At 43.9% G+C, this 17,408-nt stretch overlaps 1 protein-coding gene and 1 long non-coding RNA gene across 7 annotated transcripts in view; one reads left to right on the forward strand and one right to left on the reverse strand.

Moving 5' to 3' along the window:
- The window catches only part of CLYBL (citramalyl-CoA lyase), a 295,682-nt gene that overhangs the window by 214,977 nt on the left and 63,297 nt on the right, over positions 1-17,408 (forward strand). The gene's annotated exons all lie outside the window — the stretch shown is intronic.
- Positions 12,389-17,408, reverse strand: part of LOC117975647 (uncharacterized) — a 33,481-nt gene continuing 28,461 nt past the window's right edge. Inside the window, exon 6 of the long non-coding RNA XR_004665992.3 lies at positions 12,389-16,644. This is a non-coding gene — a long non-coding RNA (uncharacterized LOC117975647). The remainder of the gene's footprint in view (positions 16,645-17,408) is intronic.

Consider the following 17,408-nt stretch of genomic DNA (forward strand, 5'->3'; position numbering starts at 1 on the left):
GCTTAATATTCCATCAAGCTGATGCACTGTAATTGTCTAAAACAAGTGTGAGATGTTGCTGTTATATCCTGCTTTGAGAAAATCCAACTTATCAAGACAAAAAAATTCTGTACAAGGGGACTTTTATATATTGAGTGCCTTATGTTTCCAAGGTATAATTTAAATTACACAAATTTAATAGGCCAGGCGTGGTGGCTCACACCTGTAATTCCAGCACTTTGGGAGGCTGAGGCGGGAGAATCGCTTGAGGCCAGGAGTTTGAAACCAGCCTGGTCAACATAATATCTACAAAAGAAAAATTTTTAAAAAATTAGCCAGGTATGGTAGCACATGCCTGTAGTTCCAGCTTCTGGGGAGGCTGAGGCAGGAGGATCACTGGAGCCCAGGAATTTGAGGCTACAGTTAACTATGATTATGCCACTGCACTCCAGTCTGGGTGACAGTGAAACCCTGTCTCAAAAAAAAAAATTAATAGACCCTCAGTCACCTACTGTACAGAGCAAAGTACTTGTATTATCACTGGGAAAAAATTTATATATATATATATATATATATATATAAAATATTTGTCAGGGTTGTCTGGGGAAACAGAACCAATAGGATATATATAGATATATAAGAGGGGATTTATTATGGGAATTGGCTAATGTGGTTAGGGAGGCTGGAAAGTTCTGCGATCTGCTGTCTGCAAACGGAAGACCTAGAAAAGCAGGTGGTGTGATTCATCTGAATCCAAAAGCCTGAGAACCAGGGAGGCCACATATGTAAGTCTCCAGATCTGAAGGCCCCGCAGCCAGGAGCTCTGAAGTCAGGAAAAGATAGATGCCCCAACTCAGGAAGAGCGAGAATTTGTCCTTTGCATTCTACTCACCTTTTTATTCTATTTAAGCCCTCAACAGATTGGATGATGCCTGCCCACCTTGGTGAGGGCAGATCTTTTTTACTTAGTCTATTGATTCAAATGCTAATGTCTCCCAAAAACACCCTCACAGGTATACCTAGGAATGTTTTACCAGTGATCTGGGCATTCCTTAGCCCAGCCAAGTTGACACATAAAATTAACCATCACGGATTTATACCTATAAAGTTGGACATTTGCACTCAGTGGCTGCTGGTTGCAGAGAATCCCAGCTTCCCTAAAGCAGACCTCACCCAGGTGATTTTCCCCAAGTGTCGGGCCCTCTCCATCTGTTGTCCCATCTATGCTGTGTCTCGCGGAGGCTGCTGTGTCTGTTTCTTAGCATACTATGAGGGAGCTGACACTTCTGCATGAGCTCAGAGGTCAAAGGGCAGTTTGCTTTGTCAGGTGGCAAGGCACCTGGGCTTTAAGGTGAACATTGCACACGGTCCGCCCAGGCACTGAGGAGTGTCTAGGGGGCAGTGAGGGGGTCCTGCACTCCTGTGCACTCACACTTACGTTTGCATCCATTGTTTTTGTACATGCTCATATTTAAAAATTTTTGTCCTTATTGCACAAACAGGAGTGAAACAATCACTCAGAAACTTACCATAGTAACAGCCCAACAATCAATGGACTGCTTCCATATACTCTGTTTGCCTACCTCCCCCCGACTCCCCACCCCCACCCAAAGAACGTCTACCTAGCTGTATTTGTCTGAGACAGTTTTGTTTTCTCCTTTGGTCCTGTAACCCTCTGCAGGGATCATTGTCATGTTGCTTCACAGTCTCAATCTTAGGACAAGATTAATATTGCACCATCTACATTCTCACCGTTGGAGTAGTCACTCTAACAATTTGCAGAAATATTTAACCCAGAATTCACCATCTGGATCAAAATTCCAACAATTTGCATGTGTGTGCTGGGAAAAACATTTAGGTTTCGTGTGAACTCAGATTAGAGGAGCGGAAGGAGCTCAGCTGTTCTCCGGTCGGGATGGCACCATGTGTTGTTTAAATGTGTGCATTATCGTGAGCGTCCATCCTGTGTTATTAAGTGAAAATGTCTTCCAAGAAGGATCCTTAGCATGTTATTTCATTGTTTATGTACATTACCATACATGTTTAATATGGCATAGAAGGAAAACATAAATTGTGTCTACTACTGTACAGTATCTTATAGTGTACAAAATGCAATGAGTGCCCGTTCCATGTTAAATAATTAGGTGATTTGTGTTTTAAATGCTTTATATGATGTAGAAATACTTTATGTGATGTAGAAACTGCTTGGTGGAAGCAATTAAGCTTTCTAATATTATTTGAGGGAATTGATTGGGGTTTGCGGATGGGCTGGGAACACAATAATCTTGGTCCTATTCCTAATAATGGAATACAGGCTCCCACTATCCAAACTTACCATTTTCAGGAATGGGTTAGATTTTTGGTACTGAGGGATGTCTATATTTATCGGTATCCTCGACTTGGCTTTGAGCATCATAAGATCAAGAACTTAATGTACTCATCTTTGGATGCCCAGCACCTAACAGTGCCTGGCATTTAGTTGGTTTAATTCACATTATTCTGTGACTACACCATTGAACAGATGTGTCACAATTTATCAAAAATTGCTCCTGTTATTGGATAAATATACATTTAATTTTCTTTTCTTTGTTTTTCTTTTGATGGAAAATTAGGCTTTTTGCTGTCTGTGAAGGGCATAGCCAAGGAATTTTGATGCGTGTTGCAAGGCACACCAAGATACTACATATATGTGGTCAAAGCTCTCCTCTTCTCCCCAGCTCTCACAGGTCTGGCCTAGCCCAATGGTATTGAGTCCAGACTCAGGAGGACTTAGTTCTCTTCATAAAAAGTTGATCACCTTTGCTTTCTCCTTTGCATGGGCAATAAAGAAGTGAAAAATAAATTCCCAGTGAGCTTACATTCTACTTGGGAACAACATAGCACATCCATTTCCTAGAGAGCTGTCCAGTCCCCATTTGAGGTCTGCTAGCCACATGTCAAGCAGGAACCCAGAGTATAACCAGGAAAATGTCTGTGGTAGACCCCAGTGATTCATGCCTCCCATCTCCACACCCTCCTGTAGTCCCCTCCCACGCTGATTCTGGTCTAGGCCACATGGCTTGGCCAGTGGAACACATGCAGGCTTGCACGTCTGGAACTCTGCCACCTAATTTAGGATCCCATACTTTCCTACTGGAGACACAGGTCCTTAGTGACAGTCTGCACCACCATTCAGACAAGTCAGTAGGGCCATCTTAGATCATCCAGCCCTAGTCAAGCCACCAGATAACTGTACCCACATAAGTGACCCCTGGCGAGACCAGCAGGAGAATCATGCCAGTGGGCCAATATACATTCTGACCCACAGTTTCATAATAAAATAAAATGGTTGTGGTTGTAAGCCACTATGTTTCAGAGTGGTTTGTTACACAGCAATAAATAACTAATATAGTAGGCATACCATCAAGTCCAAAGTAGGTAGGGAAGAATGTAAATAGCAGAGCAAAACAGCATGACTGGTGGCTGGGAGGCTTAAAACTGGGACAGGATCAGAGTCATGAAAGAAGTCAAAGAAATGGTTCAGAAGTAAGGCTGAGACTGACTCACAAAAGCTGAAAGTCCCTTTAAGTTGGTGTTTGGTGCATTGGCAGGGGCAGGTATGGTGACTTGAAAAGAGCCATGCTCAACAAGATCAAGCACAACACAATCACGGATCACCCCAGCAGACCTTAGCAAGTCTAGCCATTTCTTTGGTGGTGGTCACAGTCATGCTTCAGCCCAGTTTCCACTTGGACAAATGGTACACATTTTCAATGAGATGAAAATTAAGATACAGTCCGTGTGCTCAGAGAGTGATCACAGCTCTGACTAAACACTGTGCCCCAAAGTGTTGAGGAATTGGGAAAACCTAGCTGAGTTAGTGGTCTCTTTTCTGTTACAATAAAGCTCATAATGAAAATTAGCCTTCTTTGCTCTTCCCCAAGTCTTTCTTTCTAGACGAAACTACTTTCAACTGTTTTAACTTCCTTACTGTTAACTTCCATATTTCTAGATAGTATGGTCAGACTGTTATTTCTTGACTTTTAAATGTAAGATATTATCTACTGACTTCCTTCTATGTAAGATGAGGATTGAGCTCTCTTACCCTTCTCCCATTTCCTCATCCTTCCAACATAAATATATTTTGGGATTATATCAACATTCAGTGTTACTTAAAGTGACCTTGTAAATATTTTCACAACTGATCCATGTTTGATTTGTATACTTATGTTTACTTTACTGTTTTTCCTGAAGTTAATAATTGCCTTGAATTTATTTATTTCTTTAAAAGTGTTTCATTACTCAAGACTGTAGTTTACATTACGATTCTTTGTGTTATACAGTTGATGGGTTTCTTTTCTTTCTTAATTTCTTTAAAAAATAGAGATGGGGTCTTACTATATTACCCAGGCTGGTCTTGAAGTCCTGGGCTCAAGTGATCTTCCTGTCTCAGCCTACCAAGTAGCTGAGACTATAGGTGCAAAAAAGCCACTATACCTGGCTAGTTTACAGGTTTTAACAAATGTATTATGCCACGTATCCATTATTACAGGATCACACAGGATATTTTCATTACCCTGAAAGCATCCCTGTGCTCCACCAATTCATCCTGCCTCTATGAGCCGCTGGCAACCACTGATCTCTATAGTTTTGCCTTTTCTAAAATGTCATATAATTGGAATCATACAGTCTGTAGCATTTTCAGACTAGCTTTTAAAATTTGGCAATATGCATTTAAGGTTCCTCCTTAAATGTGAAGGGCATAGCCAATGTGGCTTGATAGCTCATTTCTTTTTATTGGTGAATAATATTTCGTTGTCTGGATGTTCCACAGTTTGTTTATCCATTCACCTATTCAATTTGCTTTTTTTCTGTGTATCTATCACTAATTCAATTCTGGACTCTCCAACAGAGCCGTAAAGTGTCTTTAAATACATCAAGTAACCTATATGTTCTATTTTTCCCCGACAAATTGTCATCCACTGCTCCATCTGAGCCGACTGCCCAGTAAATCGTTCTGGTAGTTTCCCATTCTGTCATCCAGGTAGTCCTTTTGCCTGATTTCTGAGTCGGGTCTTTTGCCTATTGGATCTCATGTCTTTTTCTTTCTTGGTTTATTCCTTCATCTTAATGGAGTACATCCTCTAGTGACTTCCTTGGAAAAGATATGGGAAATGCTTTTGTAAAAAAAGATTTGGCAGGTCTGCAAGAAATATTTATTCCATCCTCACAGATCAGACTTTTCTAGACTTAAATAAGTCCCAGTAGAAAAACGTCAGGTTGCTGGTGGCTTGGCATAAGCATACTTCCAAGAGATTCCGGAATGGTTGGAATTCTATTATTTCTTCTCTTTTTGGTCTAATTTTTTCTACTAGCTTGAAAGCCTTCTGACTAATAGCCCCCCCCACCCACCCCCAGCTAATCCTTTTGTGAATTGGTTTGAATTGGCCTCACTTCATTAGTTGAGCATGGGAAATGTTAACTTCTGTGCAGAGATATGTATTATAGCATAAGAATGGTTATGGTCACTTGTTAGTATTTCTCTCCCCACTTTTGGATTGAAACAAGTACAGAATAATTAGAGCAGAGACTATTTCTGGCAAATAAAACAGTTAATAGTTGGAAAGGTATGTTTTAGTGAAGATTGTTTATAAACACACCTCTTGCTGCCAGGATGTTAAAGTCTAATTAATTAGTATCAGCCCAGCCTGCCTTTCTTCTTCTGTCACTTGCTTTCATCTTCCTTCGTGTACACACACGCACACTCACACGAGCACACGCCCCTTGTTGTCTTGCCTTTTCTTTTCCTCTTTATCTCAGTCTGCACAAGTTTGCACACAGAATTGGCTTGCCTCCTAGCTGTTTTGTCCCCACACTCCATCAAAAAATATTTTCTGCATCTCTAATTTCATCAAGATATGCCTGACTGAGAATGTCAGAACCACTGAGCAGAAGTGTTTAATCCAAAGTTGGCTCCGCCGGTGATGATCAGCTGAGGAAACAACCTCGAATTTTTCCCTAATTATTTGTTAGGATGTCAGTTTTTCACTTTATGGAATAGGTTCACATCCTGCTTCTCACCCCCTGCCCCCCACTCTTTATTGGGCAGAGGCCTCCCACTGGTTTCCAATAGAGCTCTCTGCACCCAAGAAAGACACATGGAGAAGAAATGGTACTTGGCTGTCTGTGGGTATGCTACCTTCAACAAAGATGTCCATAAGCAGACAGTCGCTTCATGGTTTATTGGACAGGCAGATTCTAACCATGTTTATGTAATTCCATAAGGTAAGGTTTGAGAGGCTGAGCTGCTCACTTAGCAACAAGCCCTGGGGGAGTCTGGGCAGCCCAAGGTAGAACTAGGGGCGGAAGATCCTTGCTTGGCCCTCTGATGGCTGTGTGACATCAGGACAGTCTGTTAACCCCTCTGAGCCTCAGTGCCGTCTTCTGTAAAATGGGAATAATATCAGCTACCTCCTAGGGTTGCTACAAGGATAAAAACCAAGTAAGTGCATGTGAATGCCCTTTATAATGAATGAGAAGGTGCCCTGTAAATGTTGCTTATTAGCTGACCTTAGAGATAAGAATCAAAATGACACACTTTTGTTCCAGGTAGTTTTTCCCCTTTGGCTTAGTCCCCTTTTTTATGAGGGATGATCTGCTGTTTAAAGCATTTATTAATATAAAGATTATGAGGGGAGGGATTTAGAATGTAATTAGTGGGGAAGGGAGCCTGCTTCTCTGGGATGAGAACACCATGACTTGTTGGCTCAGTACAGCACACTGGTAATCTTGTTTCCTGAGGCTCTGCACACGCTGAGAGCCCATTGTGCTCACAGGCACACTTAGTGAATATCTGAGAATGTGGTGAGGGAGAACGTGTGTCAGGAACTGGGCAGGTGGGCAGCACAGATTGCCATTCCTGCACTGGCCGTGATTGTAGTAAGTCCCTCATGGACACTGGTAGAACCCGAATAGACATCATCAAATGGATGGGTCTTCCTGCCCGCTGTTTCAGTTTGCTTCCCAGTCCCCTCTCTGCCCACCATCCGCACAAGTTGCAGAATCTGCAGCCTCACCCCGCTGGACAAAGGGCTACAGATCTGCCAGTATATCATAACTCACATGGTAGGCAGTGGCTTATGGGATCTTTCTAGAAGGGAGAAGGCCAGACTCTTCAGGGCCTGAAGGCCTGTATCTAAATTTCTTCACAGTTTGGAAGAAAGCTACTGTGATGGTCAATTTCAAGTGTCAACTTAGATAGGCTATAGTACCCGGTTATTTAATCAAACACTAGATGTTTGATTAAAAGGAAGGTATTTTGTGAGTGTGGTCAACACTACAGTCAGTTGATTTATGTATAGGTGATTGCCCTCCATAAGGTGAGTGGGCTTCCTCTGATTAGTTGAAGGTCCTACAAGCAAAACTGGGGTTTCCTGGAAAGGAAAATCTGCCTCAGAACCATGACATCAATGCCTACCTGAGTTTTCAGCCTGCCAGCTTGTCCTGCAGATTTCAGACTTGTCAATCCACAGTCTCATGAGCCAATTACTTAAAATAAGTCTATCTATCTATCTGTGTATCTCTTATGGATCCTGTTTCTCTGGACAGCCCTGACTGATACAGCTGCTGTCTAGCCAGAGATTACCTTTTTCTTTGACTCTATTGCAATCCAACTCTCAGCAGTCCAGGGTATGAAACATTTTCTTTTCACTAGGAAAACCAACTGCGTTACTGGAACAACAAACCAGGCAAATGAATCCCAAATCATAGTCCAACTCTGATCTTGAAATCTACTAAGCTTTGATAAAACTAAGATACATATTTTATCTTTTAAAAATCTTGATCCATTTTACCTCATCAGAAGTAGGGAGTTCAAATCATCTGCATTCTAATCCCGTATCTGTCTTGGTTCTCATCACTGTTCAGCCTCTCCTTACTCCCTGAGATGGTCACCCCGTTGGAACACATGCCCCTTGGCGAGGAATCTCCATACACCACCGAGTTGGAGTTGTCTCGGGGCCTGAGGCAATGGGACTCACATTGTAAGCTTTAGGTGTCAATGAAGGTGTCTTTCCTTGAAAGACACTAAAACTTGAAAAAGTTGTCATCTCATAATTCCAGGTGCCAAGATCACTCAGGAGAGAAATGCTCCTCCCTGTTTAAGTTATTACTTTTATCTCCAGGGTCATTTCTGGAACCCTTCATATACATTTTAATCACTTTAAGTCTGAATCACAAACATTACAAGGCTCACCTTTGGCCATTCCTAGGCAGATGAGGCAGGGTCTGGGTTCCGTGAGTCATTTACCACAGACTCCAGTTGGAAGCAGTTCCCAGTGGGGTTACGTGTGAGCCTTTTCAATTGTCCGTGACTGTGTTCCGTATACACATATCGATTCCCCTCTCTAATTCCCAGAGCTAGTGCCCTGCCCTTCTGTCTGGCTTGGGTGGCCCCTGAGAGGTGGGGAAAGGACCTGGCGCCACTGAGCAGACGTCCCTTAATGGTAATCCTCCAGTGAGTCAATGGCCTCCAAAGAGACCATGAGCGTGGTCTTGTTGATGAGGAATGTAGTCACAGTCACACAAAAAAGTCCCCAGTCTCTGCCTCAGGACCCCATGCATGGCCCATCATCCCCGCTGCAGAAAGAAACTGGACAGGACCTCCCCTTAGGAGCCTGTCAGCCCTTGTCACTAATCAGCCCAGGGGCTACTCAGAATGACTGGAGGCACTCACATCCACCCCCTACCAACCACACTGCCCGCTCTCAGCCCCTGCCACCTGGGGAGCCCCACACCAGGGCAGGGCAATCAAGCTTGGCTTCTGCATGCCGTGCAAAGCTTGCCAGCAGCCAAGCTCTTGAAATATTTATATTTATACATGCAAGGCTCAGACTCTCGCTTTGTCCCGACAGGCGCCATCGTATGTGGGGATGGGGTATGGTTCGGGAGGGTTCATTCATCCCATGCTAGCGTGCCTACCCGCCAAGGCTCACTTGCGCAGAGGAGGAGGGATCTCACCAGAATAGTCAAAAAGTTGGCCGTTGCCATGAATCAAATCCATGTGTTGGAAGAAATATACATTAGAAAATTGCATAGTCTCCCCTTCCCTTTGATTCAGAGATTTTCGTTTCATTTGTGCACAGGGAAGAGTTGAAATGCCCCTCCTGAGGGGTGCGCTTCTGGGGATGCAGGACCCACGGATTGCAGGGTGTACAAACACAATATATGTATTTATTTTCAAAGACAACATGAAATAACACCATAGAGTTTTTGTGGCTACCTGTTCTCTTTTGAAGAACTGTTCAAAAACTAGATGATGGGCAAAAATTCTATAGAAGGGAAGGAGGCAGGAAGAGCCACAGTTTCAGCTAAGTCAGACGGGTGCACTCGAGACTCAATTAGCGATTGTTCCCATATATTTCAACAAACACACCTTAAACACAGGTTTTCTGAGTGAAGTCAGTGATGAAAGCCTGTGGGTTAGGGGAATTTTCCCATGGTAGTGACAGCTGTTCCCACAGAAACAGCTCAATTTATCTCAGAACTGAAGGTTTCACTAGCTTGGGCCTCTCATCAAATTGCATGCATGGGAATTATTTTTAAGTACTCTAAAATGGTATCATTTCCTAGTGGCAAATTATTTGGGTGTATTTTGAAACTAATTAAAAGGGAAATGTCCTATTTTGTAAAGAGCAGCATTTCTACATTTTAAAAATCAGATGTTCTCAGTGGGGAGCAGGGTTTTCTCTTCGTCAGTGCTGGCTATTGCTAAGTGCATCCCAGATTGAAAACCTAAATGAAATAACTGCAAGGAAAGGCATGGGGTAAGCTTATGTTGGAAAATGTGGAGGGAGACACATACACATATATAATACATACACCATTTATCTGGGAATTTAGAAAGCCTTTTCATTTCATCTTTTTTTCTTTCTTGCTCATTGCTTGTTATTTCACTGTGAGCCTTGCAAATATGGAGGGCGGCAGAGGTGCCAGGCTCCATCACGGTGTCCAAAAATTGGCTTTGTACATATGCTAAATTAGAGATTGGCTGGCAGAAGCAGTGTGCAGACCCTAGATTGGCAGGGATTCCTCGTGACGGAAGACAGGGCTGCGAACCCACGGGATGTACTCTGAAGCCAGCAGCCATGCAACGTGCTGCATCCCCACATGCCAAAACCTGTTTTCAAATACATTCAGAATCTGCATCAGGCATCAGATCCCACCCAGGTAACGCCCTCCAAAACTCGAATCCCCTTTCCTTTCTCACGAGGAAGGGAATGTGTTGAACCTGTCACAGGACAGAGATTTGAAATTTTTCACCCAAGGCTCCAGGTCATTTTAGTCACCACCTCTTGTGAATAGGCACCGTAGCATCCAAGGAGGAAGGTAGGAATCTTGCAGATGCAAACCTTCCTGTTTTTTTTCTTCCTTGGAAATAAGCAAACTGCCAAGGCGGTTCTGATGCAGGAAGAATGAATGCAGTGAAGGAACACGTTAGACAGCCGGAGCAGGGAAGTCCATGCCAAAAAGATCCGCCATCTGGGGCTTTTTTCTCACTGTGTCAACCAGAAAATGCCTCTCTCATGTACAAGTAGCTAGTTGGTGGCTTTACTCTTCCCAAGAGATCTACTTTATTTTATGGGCAATGATGAGTTTTAATAAAAGCAGGGTTGTTGTTGTTGTTGTCATTACTGATCTTGGGTTTCCGGTTTATCTTAGAATTGAGCACTAGAAAGGAAGTGAGGAGAATTATTTTCTAGACCAATAGGTGCTTTTGACTCAAATGATGACATTGGACACTTCTAGGAACCTTTAAAGTAGGGACATTAGCTCCAGTTACGTCACCTTTCCTCTAAGGGTACAGTGAAGGATCAGGAGCTGAACAAGCTGACCTCAGTCCCAATCAACTCCCAAATGTGACAGCTGATTAGAGCCTTGCAGCCTTTCAGGTACTGTTTAATCATTTACTCGCTTGAGTGTATAAGCTCCGTGAGAGCGGAGAGCCTGTCTGCCCATAGCACACACTCAGGAAATATTGTTGAATATGATCATTGGGTTGATGGTCTCACGGGGTGGCACCAAGGGGGCCAGCATGTCAAGCGTAATTCACACCAGAGCAAGCTTTGGGTCACATTCTGAATCATATGTGATGTAGTGAACAAGCTCTCGGATGGGCTTCAGGGGATGTGCGTTCAAGTCCTGGCTCTCCCCCCGGCATCAGAGTGACCTTCAGTCATTTGTTGATCTCTCTCTCGGACTTTTGTCTCCTTATTTCTAAAATGACTAGATAATTGTAGAGCTTTCTTCAGCCGTAAAATTCTGTGATTCTGAAACTCAGCCAGTCATCTAAAAATGCATTTTCTGCATGATGAAAGATATTTATTAGGCCTAAGTGGAAGAGCCAGCATTCTTGATGAAAAGAATTACTCTATGCACACATCCTAAGGACAGTGGTTTAGATCAGTGCCCTCTTGGTAGAGATGAACAACACAACGGGAAGGACAGGCACTGACGCACAGAAAGATGAGGAGGCTGAGCGTGGTTCCAGGCACCACTGCGGTATAGAAAGTGGCACCTAGAGCCAGCCAAGGACATAAAGATGGACTTGGAGACACTGGAGCAGTGTGGGTGCCCCTCAGCCCAGGAATGTTGCGGAGAGGAGTCATATGTGAGATTAGGGTTGCCCCAAGTTACCTCTAAGTTCTGTCCAACTCAACTACTCTGTGAGTCTGTGACAGTCCCTAGCTCTGTGTCCTAGGACACAGTGACACCCCTAGAGATCTTACCAAAGACCTCAAATAGTCCAGGCACTGTTCCTCTTAAGGGATGTAGAGAGGAGAGGGAGAGATGGAAAAGGGAGAACTCACCTTTGTTAACATACTGCTTTCTAATAACTCTTTTAAAGAAGTATTCATTCCATTGTTCATGGAATATGCTTCCAGTCGTGGATTGCATTGAAAAGATAAGTCCATGTCCTAATCCCTGGGACCTGTGAATGTGACCTTATTTGGAAAAATGGTCTTTGCCGATGAAGTTAAGGATCTCGAGAAAAGACCATCATGGATTATCTGGGTGGGCCCAAAATCCAATGACAATTGTCTTTTTAAGAGAAATCAGAGACACACAGAGGAGAAGACAGACACAGAAGAGAAGTCAGACACAGAAGAGAAGTCAGACACAGAGGAGAAGACAGACACAGAGGAGAAGACAGACACAGAGGAGAAGGGCACTTAAAGGAAGAGGCAGAGGTTGGGTGGCGGCAGCTGCAGGGACTGCCAGCAGCCAGCAGGAGCTGCAGGAGGCAAGGAGGATCCGCTAGAGAGGGACTGCGCCCTGCACACACCTCAAATCCACATTTCTGGGCTCCAGAACTATGAAAGAATACATTTTTGTTGTTTTAAGCTGCCAATTTTATGGTAATTTGTTATGGTGGCCCTAAGAAACTAATATACCTCAGATATATTATCATTGATACCATTAATCAGGAGCTGCAAGGTCTCTTTTCCTAATTAACATCATGGTTGTTCTTACTAATAATAAGAATAAAAGAACTCTCAGGGAGGCAGGGGGAGGGAGAGCATCAGGATAAATAGCTAATGCATGCTGGGCTTAATACCTAGGTGATGGGTTGATAGGTGCAGCAAACCACCTTGGCACATGTTTACCTATGCAACAAACCTGCACATATATCCCGGAACTTAAAATTTAAAAAATGAACAAATAAATGAATAAAATAACTCTATCTTAAAACACATTAACAATATTATTGAAGAATAATATTAGATCTTTTGAAGTAAGCATTTTTTTTTTTGCCCGTGTAATAGCTGTCTGCAAATACCCGCTTCTTGAGTGAACCACCATTTTCTTTCTTTCTTTCTTTTTTTTTTTTTTTTTTGTAGAAGGAAACACACACTACCAGAAAAAAAGGGGCCCCATTTTGATATCCCTCCATCCCTGGCCTTGTTTTGGTAACTTTGTTTCTGTACCAGATCCACACTCAATCAACCTGTCTGGTTTAGGGTATTTTTAGCTTCATAGTGCAATAGTATCAATACAATTCTGCTGTTTTATTATACATTTATCAAACAGTTCACTATCTGGTCTTTTGGCCAGAATTTCTTGGCCTCTTCTCAGAGCTCTGTCTCAATACGTCTTTTGATAACTGTTTTCCAACACAGTCTTCATTTCAATGTTAGAATATGATGTTAATCAATTTACTAGCTTCCAGTCGAGGATGAATAGCTTACAGTGTTTGCGGCAATATTGGATGTATTTCTTTCCAAGGGAATGATTTTTAACAGCACATTGTGTTCTTATTTGCTTTTCACAATCCAGTTCCAGCATCTGAGAAACTTTGCTTTGTTTCCCATTAGGGAAACACTGAAAACAATTATCTTGTAGTGGTCTCGGTTCTTCCTGGCAGCTTTGCATTTCCATGGTGCGAGACCACTGGGTCATACCACTTGTTTCTCCCTCCACGTCCTCAAATGATCTCTTAAAAGAACCCACTTTAGACCTCATTGTTACCTTCCCTCTACTTCTTTTTCTTCTTATTGAATTCAATTCAACAACATGTATTAAATACTTACAACCTGCTACCCAGGTAGAAGAAGCCAACGTATAGACAGGGCATGTCATTGGATAGTGATAAGATCTGATGGGGTGAGTATCTAGGCAACTTAGACTGGGTGTGGGGTTGAACCAGCATATTTAAATTTATGTAAAAACTGAGAAACACCCTGAAAAGGACTTTTATTGTTGGACATAATTCTCTAGTCCTGAAGTTATCATTCAAGGGAGTTCAAGAACTCATCCCTTAAGTGGACTGGGCAAGCTGGCCATTTACCACTTGTCACAGTTAGAATTAGGAACTTGGCTTTCATATTATCCATTGGTGTCACAGAGTGGGAGGAAAACATCAGTAATGGATCCATAGGACCGCCAGTGGAGGCAAATTGAATTTGGGATATGTTATATCAAATCTGTTAAAGGGAAAAAAAAGAAAGAAAAGGAGGGGAGAGAAGGAAGAAAAGAAAAAATAAAAGAAAAAAACCCAAAAGAATTCATTATATAACCATTATATGTTAATGGTACAGTTTAAGAGATTTTGAAGTATTGTCATATATTATTTCATTAAGTAGTATATACATACATACATACATATATATATATATATATTTTTTTTTTTTTGAGATGGAGTTTCGCTCTTTTTGCCTAGGCTGGAGTACAATGGCACGATCTTAGCTCACTGCAACCTCCACCTCCCAGGTTCAAGCGATTCTCCTGCCTCAGCCTCCCAAGTAGCTGGGATTACAGGCACCTGCCACCACACCCGGCTAATTTTTTGTATTTTTAGTAGAGACGGGGTTTCACCATGTTGGCCAGGATGGTCTCGATCTCTTGACTTCATGATCCAGCTACCTCAGCCTTCCAAAGTGCTGGGATTACAGGCATGAGCCACTGTGCCCGGCCAGTAGTTTATATTTTTATTCCACCAATTCTTATTCTTAAAGGAAAGAAGGATTAAATAAGCCCTAAATGTTATATTACATTAGAATCTTTGAATTGCTGCCATAGCTACATAATGGTGTGGAAAGTAGTAAACCCATTTTTCCCAACTTATGGGAAAGTACAAACTAAAAATGAGTGAATGAATTAATGCATAAATAAGTCATTAGAACTCTGCCATCAGAGTCCTCCAGTCACCTCCCCCAACACATACTCAAAGACAGAACCATCCCTGAGTGCCTAGGTATTTGGCACTGCCAGAGCCCCTGAGCACCAAATGTGACAGGAAGCGGGGTTACCGTGTTGCTTTTTTTTTTTTTTTTTTTTTTTTAGATGGAGTCTCACTCTGTCGCCATGGCGCAATCTCGGCTCACTGCAACCTCCAACTCCCTGGTTCAAGTGCCTGGTTCAAGTGATTCTCCTTCCTCAGCCTCCCGAATAGCTGGGATTACAGGCACACACCACCACACCCAGCTAATTTTTGAATTTTTAGTAGAGACGGGGTTTCACTATGTTGGCCAGGATGGTCTCGGTCTCCTGATATCGTGATCTGCCCACCTCAGCCTGCCAAAGTGCTGGGATTACAGGCGTGAGTCACCATGCCCAGCCCTGTGTTGCTTATTTTGAGGACACCTGGGCACTTCCAGCCCTGCCTCCTTGGAAGTGGGAGGGATAACTGGCGAGAGAGGTGGGCATGGCTGAGCATGCAGTGGGAGGCAGAACAAAGCCAGAGTCCCACAGGTAACCTTCTGGCCAGTGCCTGGTTCACGCAGCTTTAAGGTGCTCCAAGAGGACTGGGAGAGCCCTCAGGACCACGGGAGCCTTGGGAGAAAATAAAGTAATGCCTGCCAAGGTGCCAAGCCAGTGTCAAGCAGGTGGGCCCAGGAAGTAACTCTGTCTCAACCTGCTTATGCCAGGACTCCTGGTGAGCCCACAGCCTGGGAGGGCATACGAGTAGGTCCTGTCCCATAATAGATTACTCAGTCCTGACTCATATAGGGGGCTTATGAGAGAAGTAATCCTAAGGCCTTCCCAGGTGGCCTGCAGGAGCCTCAAAGTCAGCATTGCAGGGAACACTCATTTCCCCTTCCTGAAGTTTCCTTCCTTCAGGAGGGAGCTCCACTGGTGCAGTGCTGTGGTTCTCCCACCCCAGCCCACATCTCTGCAGAGCCAGGGTGATGCACCCAGTGGCTATCCTGGCATATGTAGCTCTGCCTCCTCCTTTTTCCTTCCTCGAGGTTGTGGGCTGCCCACAGGCAGTGTGACTGATTCCCCGCTCCCCGGGGCCCACTCTCTGCCGCACAGGATGTTCTCGGTCCTCTGCAGCCTGATGATAAGTCAGTCTAACTCTATGGCCCAGTATTAAAAGACCATGTGGCTCTTTCACTCACTTCTGTCCTCAACCCAGCCTTTATCAGAAATGAAGGAAATGTTCTAATTCTCCTCCTGCTGACGCTTTTGTCTTATTGTTCAATTGGTTCAGAATTTTGATGGTCAAGAGGTGATGTGATCGAGATCCTAAGCAAACACCTCTAAACTAAAACAATCATGTACACTTACCCCCAAATTCTACCTATTGTTCTTCCCTCTATTGTTGGAACACACCTCCTTCTTCCTAACACACACAGTGAGAAAGGGAATTCTCCAAGATCAGTAAAAAGATTGCCAAGTAGTGCCCAAGCCCAGAGCCTGTCTCTCTGTGGTTACCTCTTTCCAGATGCTTTTCTTGCCCCTGCCACTACTCTGTTCTCACCGTCGCCTCTACCCTCTATGAGCGGCTGATTCATCTCTGCTTTTGTGTCAGTGTGCAGGCTAAGCTGCTACAACAGAAAAGACACAAAGCAACAGCAGCTCAAACCAAATGAAGTTTATTTCTCTCTCACCCAACAGCACAGAAAGAGGTAGCCGGGTGGTCCAAGGCAGGTGGGAAGTGCTCCTCCTCCATGTTCATTCAGAGACCCACGTTGCGTCTGCCTTGTTGCTCTGACGTCCTCATCTGCATGGCTGATGCCGGCTCACCATACCATGTTTGAGTTCCAGCATCGGAGGTGGAGGAAGAGAGAGTGGAGGGCAGGTGGCTTCCTTTTAAGGGTTAAATGTTGCCTACACCACTTCTGTTCCATTCGCATGCTAGCTGCAAGTGGGTCTGGGATATGCAGGCTTTAATAAGTGCCAAAACTCAAAGGAAAAAGGAAGAATGGTTGCTGTGAGCCATCAGCTGTCTCTGCCACACCCCTGTGCAACCACATGAGATATCTGCACATCACCCTGCACTGCATTTTTGCATTGCTCTTTATTGCATTTTTGCATCCCCAGGACCTAGAACAGTGCCTAACACAGCTGAGTAGCTGAACAGCTGAGTGAATGATGAAGGCCTTTTTCCCCCAGCAAGCCAAATCCCAGACCCAGACAAGAGTAAAACAGAACTAACAGAGACAAGACTTGAGGGTGCTGTGAAGGTATCACTGTGCACAGTTAACCAGGAAGTCCAGGGTAGGTGGTAGATTGGCAAGAAAATCTGACAGTGAGCTGACCGCCCAGGGGCCAGGACTTGGAAGACAGGGGAAGGTAAACCAGATGACAAGGACAAGGGGCAGCTCAGGGAGGAGCTGTCATTAGAGAGGTGGATTTCAGGGCTTGAGAATTCGGGATGAGGCAATTTTGAGAAAAGTGAGGCCAAAGTATGACCAAGTCCTCAGGGTAGGTGTTGGGGAACATGCAGTCATGAGATGGGATTTCTCCTGGAGCTGCATGGAGAAGCTTCCAGCCGTGAGTATGAGGGGGACTTGAAAGGGTGACACAGTCAGACAGTGTGGACTCTGCCAGGCGGAGCGTTGGTTGGTGAGGGGAGGGAGGACAGAGACGCAGATCTAGAAGATGTCTCCCTCTACCCCTGGCCCTGCATACAGGGGAGTGAGGCGTTTCTTCCCCTGGAGAGGGTG

Source organism: Pan paniscus, chromosome 14 (genome assembly GCF_029289425.2).
Source record: "Pan paniscus chromosome 14, NHGRI_mPanPan1-v2.0_pri, whole genome shotgun sequence".
Taxonomy (NCBI): domain Eukaryota; kingdom Metazoa; phylum Chordata; class Mammalia; order Primates; family Hominidae; genus Pan; species Pan paniscus.